Raw genomic sequence first — 7,152 nt, forward strand, 5'->3', positions numbered from 1 at the left:
CAAATCTCACATGATTCACATATGAAACGTTAAATCATGCTCAAATTTCACATTGACAAGACTAGGCATATTTATTTTTCAAGGATGCTTGCTAGAAAGTACAGTTAACACAAAGACAATGAAAAGAACTTAGACTTCTTGAAAGTAAGAAGGAAATTAAGATCAAATCTCATCATTGAATTGAGAAGTAGCTACAAACAACAACAAAAATGCAAAAACTTTTAATTTTTTTTAATTTTTTTTTATTTTTTTAAACAAGAAGTAAACTAACGAAATATATTTCCACCCCCAAACTTAATTATAGCATTGTCCCCAATGATAATGAAAGGAATTTTGAACAATAAGACATAAAAATGGAAGGAAAGAAATACAAAATGAAATAAAGACACATAAAGAAAAGGAAAGAACACACCAATTTGTGTATGCGAGGAGAGCAGCAGTAAAAATGCATTTTTTTTTCATGGTAGAATTCCAAATCATCCCCAAACTTGTTTCAACACGTCCCATTATGCATAACAAATGTGTGAGTAACCCGTGGGATTAAGAAACTTTGCAAGAAGTTGTGGTAGAGACTGCAAAAGCATTACCTGCATAAGGAGATCAAAAGTAGGGCTTGAACACACAAAACCAGAAATCAAGGGAAAAAACAGAACAAGAACATTTAAAATTATTCAAAATAAAGATGAAAGATAGAAAGCTTGGGTTGCCTCCCAAGAAGCGCTTTAGTTACTGTCTAAAGCTAGACATTTTGTTGGCAGTTTGATTCAAATAATAGGTTCCTTCAAAGTGATGGAATCCTTAGCAAGAGACTCCTTGTATAACTTCAAGCGATGCCCATTAACTTTGAAGACAAAACCAGTTTGCATGTTTTGGATATCCACAGCCCCATGAAGATAGACCTGTACAACACGATATGGACCATTCCAACGTGATTTGAGCTTTCCTAGGAATAGTTTCAGTCTCGAATTAAAAAGCAAAACCTTCTGACCCGGTTGAAACTCTTTACGAATGATGTGAGCATCATGAAATTTCTTGGTCTTATCCTTATAATTCTTTGCATTCCCATAAGCATCATTCCTTATTTCTTCCAGTTCATTCAACTGCAGCTTCCGCTTCTTTCCCGCTGCTTGGTAGTCAAAATTGAGGTGCTTAATAGCTCAATATGCCTTGTGCTCAAGTTCCATAGGTAGATGGCAAGCTTTCCCATACACCAAACGAAAAGGAGATATCCCAATTGGTGTCTTATAAGCTATCCTATATGCCCACAAAGCAGCAGTAAGCTTTAAACTTCAATCATTTGAGATGAACTGACAGTTTTCTCAAGAATCCTCTTGAGCTCATGATTAGATACTTCAACTTGTCCAGATGTCTGTGGATGGTATAGGGTGGCTATGCGATGGTGAATATGATACTTGGCACAAAGGGCAGCCATGGTGCGGTTTAAGAAATGCGTACCTTCGTCACTGATGATAGCATGAGGTACTCCAAATCGGGGAAAAATAGTATTCTGCAAGAAACCTAACACCACGAAACTTTTGCATGTTGGAGAAGCTATTGTCTCCACCCACTTAGAGACATAATCAATCGCCACCAAGATGTAAAGATTGCCATGTGAAGAAGGGAAAGGTCCTATGAAGTCTATACCCCAAACATCAAATAGTTCAATCACCAAAATACTTTGTTAGGGCATCTCTTTTCTCTGAGAAAGATTTCCAACTCTTTGACACTTATCACAAGCTTGGCAGCATAGGTATGCATCTTTGAATAAAGATGGCCAAAAGAAACCACTCTGTAAGATCTTGGTCGCTGTCCTTCTTGGTCCAAAATGACCACCACATGCATAGTGGTGAGCAAACTTCAAAATGTTTTCTTGTTCTTCTAAGGGGACACACCAACGAATGATTTGATCTTGGCAATGCTTGAAAAGGTATGGCTCATCCCAAATTTAGTGTTTTACAGTGGAGAGGAACTTCTTCCTTTGTTGGTAACTGAACTCTGATGGTATTTCTCCAGATGCCAAATAATTTGTGATGTTAGCATACCATGGTACTTGATGAGTAACCGCTAGAAGTTGTTCGTCTGGAAAGCTCTCTTGCAGGGGCAATGAATCTACCTCATCAGTGCTTGCATTTACTAATCTTGAGAGATGATTTGCCACAACATTCTCACGTCCATTTTTATCTAGGATCTCCAAATCAAACTCTTGCAAGAGAAGGACCCATCGAATCAATCGTGGTTTGGCCTTTTTTTTAGACAATAAGTACTTGAGAGCAGAATGATCAGAATACACAATGACTTTAGCACCAATTAAGTACGATCGAAACTTTTCAAGAGCAAATACCACTGCAAGTAATTCTTTTTCTGTAGTGGCATAATTCAGCTGAGCATCATTCAAAGTGCGGCTGGCATAATATATAACATGGGGGAGCTTGTCACGTCGCTGACCAAGGACAACACCCACAACGTAATCGGAAGCATCGCACATGAGCTCAAAAGGAAGGGTCCAATCTGGAGCGGTTATAATTGGTGCTGATGTGAGAAGATCCTTCAATTTGTTGAAAGCATCATGACAATCTGCATCAAAATCAAAAGTAGCATCTTTAGCAAGTAAATTACAAAGAGGACGACTAATTTTGGAAAAATCCTTGATGAATCTTCGATAGAAACCTGCATGTCCCAAGAAAGATCTCACACTCTTCACAGAAGTGGGTGGTGGCAGATTGGCTATCACATCAATCTTGGCCTTGTCAACTTCTATTCCTTTGCTTGAAATTAGATGTCTTAGCACAATGCCTTGCTGAACCATAAAATGACATTTCTCCTAATTTAACACAAGATTAGTTTCCCTGCATCTTTCCAAAACCAAAGACAAGTTATCCAAACATATATCAAAAGAATCACCTAAGACAGAAAAATCATCCATAAAAACCTCAACAATATTTTCAACCATTCTAGAAAAAATACTCATCATGCATCGTTGGAAAGTGGCAGGGGCATTGCACAATCCAAATGGCATTCGCCTGTATGCAAATGTACCAAAGGGGCATGTAAATTTTGTCTTATCTTGATCCTCAGGGGCAATGGGAATTTGGTTGTACCCTGAATAACGATCTAAGAAACAATAGAAAGGATGACCGGCTAGTCTTTCGAGCATCTGATCAATGAATGGCAGCAGAAAATGATCATTTCTAGTGCTGTTATTAGGCTTTCTATAGTCAACACACATTCGCCATCCGGTGGTCATCCTTGTAGGCACAAGCTCGTTGTTATCATTCTTCACCACAATAATACCAGTTTTCTTTGGAACCACTTGAGTCGGGCTCACCCATTTGCTATCCGAGATTGGATAAATGATACCTGCATCAAGCAACATCATCACCTCAACTCTTACAACTTCCTTCGTGATCGGATTTAGCCGTCTTTGAGCTTCAACAATTGGTTTAGTCCCAGCTTCCATAAAAATTCTATGCATGCACAAAGCTGGACTAATGCCCTTTATGTCAGCAAGTGTCCACCTTAGAGCATCTTGATACTTGCGAAGAACTCTTAGTAATTTGTCTTCCTCTGTGTCATTAAGATCAGCAGCAATAATAACATGCAAGGTCTCATTCACCCCGAGATGAGCATACTTGAGGTGGCTCGGCAGTAGCTTAAGCTCTAACTTCGGAGCTTGATCACTTGAAGAAAGAAGGGGCTGCTTAGGCATTCCAAGGCTTTCATAAACATGTCGCCACTTTGGATTATGAATTGGTGCACTATCCAAAGCAGCAATGACGTCCACTATATTTTCTTCCATAGATAAAGTAGCATCATGGTTGGTGAGGCAAGTTAACAGCTCATCATTAGATGATCGTGAGGCAAAGTTTGCATGCACAATCTCATCCAAAACATTAACATGAAAACACTCTTCAAGTTCGAGAGGATGCTTGATAGCTTCAAAGAGTTTGAATACAACTAACTCTCATTGCACTCTTAAGGTTAAAGTACCTGCTTCCACATCAATAAGTGTTTGGGCGGTAGCCACGAACAGTCGGCCTAAAATGAGAGGCACTTCCTTGTCTTCCTCCATGTCACGTACAATGAAATCAGCTGGGAGATAGAATTTATCCACTTTAATAATCACATCTTCCAGAATACCCAAAGGATAGGTCATGGACCTATCTGCCAATTGAAGACTCATAGATGTGGGCTTGAGTTCTCCTTCACCTAATTTTTGAAAAACAGAATAAGGCATAAGGTTAACACTTGCTCCTAAATCAATCAATACTTTATGAAAATCAAGACTACCGATAGTACAAGAGATAGTGAAACTCCCCGGATCTTTCTTCTTGGGTGGCAGCTTATGTAAGAGGACAACAATGCATTGCTCAGTTAAAATCACCTTCTCGTATTCCAAGAACTTTTTCTTTTTAGAACATAGCTCCTTCAGAAATTTGGCATATGATGGGATCTGTTTAATAGCATATAATAGAGGCAAATTAATTTGAACCTTAGCCAACGTTTTCATGAATTCAATGCATTGTTGATCCTTGGAACGTTGTTGCTGTCGTTGTGGAAATGGCAAAGGTGGCTTGTCAGAAGGTGCAAATAAACTACCGAGGCCTTTTTCCTTGTTTGCATCAAAGTTGGGTCGAGATTGCACTTTGTCACTTGCACTAGGATCTGGAATACCTGCTGCAGAAATAGCCTTTGACCGAGACTTTGTAGCTAACAGTGCACTTTCAGTAAGCTCTTCTTCTTCCACTTCGGCTTCATGGTGCACCACTTCTCTGTTGTCATAGCTCTTGCCACTTCTCAATGTCCATATTACTTTGCAATGCTCCATCCCTCTTGGATTTTGCTCAGATTGGCTCGGGAACTTTCCTTTCTCTCTTTCATTGAACATGGTAGCAAGCTGTCCAACTTGAGTCTCCAAATTCCCCACTGATGTCGTGAGATTCTGAATGCTAGTTTGCGTGGATTGGACAAAATTGTTGGTGCTATTAGAGAGAGCGGACATATGTTGAGCTAGCTGTGACATTTGGTCTTCAAGAGATGGTTTCTTAGTCTTACAAGTTGATTGGTAAGACCATTGGTATTGACGTGGCTGTTGGTTGCCACCCCAACTAAGATTGGGATGGTTCTTCCACTCAGGATTATATGTATTGGAATAAGGGTCACTTCTAGGTCTAATGAAATTATTCACCAAATTCACATGCTCTTGCACAAGCTCAGGGTAGCTATCCTTGTTGGGGCATTGAGTGATGTCATGAGTTGTCTCACTACAAATGATGCAAGCTTCTTGGGCATTGGGCATGGAAGAGACCTGCATTAAGGCAGCAAACTTGGCATTAAAATTCTTCTCCATTTTAGCAATTTGAGCAGAAACATTAGGAGAACTCTGAGAAATCTCAAAAACTCCCCTCTTTTGTGTTTGTTCTTCTGTCCATTGTTGGGATTCAGAAGCCATCATATCAAATAACTCAAATGCTTCCCTTGCTGATTTTGACATTAGTGACCCTCCAACAAATGCATTCACTTGACTCTTGGCGGTGGCATTAAGACCATAATAAAATATGTTCATTTGAAGGTTATAATCAAACTCAGCATGAGGACATTTTGTGTACATCTCATTATACCGTTCCCAAGCTTCATGGAAAGACTCGTTTGGCTTTTGAGCGAAAGCCAATATCTCTTTCTTGAGTGCAAGAGTCTTGGAAGAAGGAAAAAACTTATTAAGAAATTTTTCTTGCAATTCTGTCCATGTTGTAATGCTATTGGCAGGCAGAGAATGTAGCCACCCCTTGGCTTTGTCATTCAAAGAGAACGGGAACAAGCTTAACTTGATAGCTTTAGAAGAGAAACCTCTGATTATGGTGTTGTCACATGCCTCAATAAAATCAGCCAAATGCATGTTGGGATCACTATTTGGCAACCCATGAAAGGATGGCAATATGTTGAAGATGTGAGGTTTGATTTCAAAGGTTGTCCCATCTTCCACATCTGGATATATAATGCACCTTGGCACTGCATTGACTCTCGCTGCCAATGAATTCCTTAAAGGTTGACCTGCTGCAGGTAAGGTTAGGGCCATGTGTGCAACTGGTGCCAAAGGTTGGAAAATAGATGTGCTGCTCTCAAGATCACGGAACAAATCCTTAAGAAAAGTATCACCAAGGTTGGAATCTTGTGCTAAATATTTTTCTCTAGCTAACTTCCTTGCACTTCTCTCTGGTTCAGGGTCGTAAGGAATAAGCACTTGATTCTTGGACCTTGTTCCAACCACCATATACTACACATGAACAAACAACAAAAATATTAAGCCACAATAAAAATAAAAGTAAAATAAAATAAAACTTAACAGAAACTAACTAAACAACAAAAAGGAAAAGAAAGTAAGTAAACCTAGATGAATAAAAAACATAGTTTATGCAAATTGGCAACCACTAGTTGGTTAAACAAAGACAAAAATCTCACACCACACATCCACTGCACTTAATCAAAGATCGAAACTCAACTAAATTAATTGCTGGTTTTTTTTTAATGATTAATAAAAATAAGACATAAACATAAGCATAAGAAAAATAAACACAAAAGCTCGGGAACTGTTGGCACAGTCCCCGGCAACGGCGCCAATTTCTTGATGGTGATTTTTATCACTTGTAAAACAAAGGGTTAAACCATAGAAATTTTTTGCAAGAGAACAAGTGTTGTAGTATAGAATGGCTCAAGCAAGGTCGATCTCCTCAGGGACTGGTATAAACAATTTATGAGCTTTTGTGTATTTAACTTAGTTAACTCTAAGAACTACACTAATTCAACGAAACTAAATACTACTGTACGTGACTTAAACAAACATCTAAAAAGGGAAATGGCTTATAGAAATAATGATTCAACTAAATAAAACATGTAAATGAGGAAATTCAAGATAAAATAAATGATTGAAGAAAAATAGATTGACAATATGCTAGAGTTCAACCTTTACCAACAACACTCCTACGAAGATCTTCCAATTGCTTAAGTCATCGAAAACACATATGCTTCGAAGGTTGGGTTTTCCTTGTGTATGTTTTACTTGTGACATTCAAGTTAAAACGCATACCACTACATGCAATTTATCCATGACATTTGGATTAAATATAAACATGAATGATTCATTAATCTTGATGAAAT

At 38.5% G+C, this 7,152-nt stretch overlaps 1 pseudogene; it reads left to right on the forward strand.

Moving 5' to 3' along the window:
• Positions 1-5,579: 5,579 nt before the first annotated feature.
• LOC126598267 (small nucleolar RNA R71) lies at positions 5,580-5,686 on the forward strand (annotated as a pseudogene).
• The last annotated feature ends 1,466 nt before the right edge of the window (positions 5,687-7,152 follow it).

Source organism: Malus sylvestris, chromosome 13, assembly GCF_916048215.2.
Source record: "Malus sylvestris chromosome 13, drMalSylv7.2, whole genome shotgun sequence".
Classification (NCBI taxonomy): Eukaryota; Viridiplantae; Streptophyta; class Magnoliopsida; order Rosales; family Rosaceae; genus Malus; species Malus sylvestris.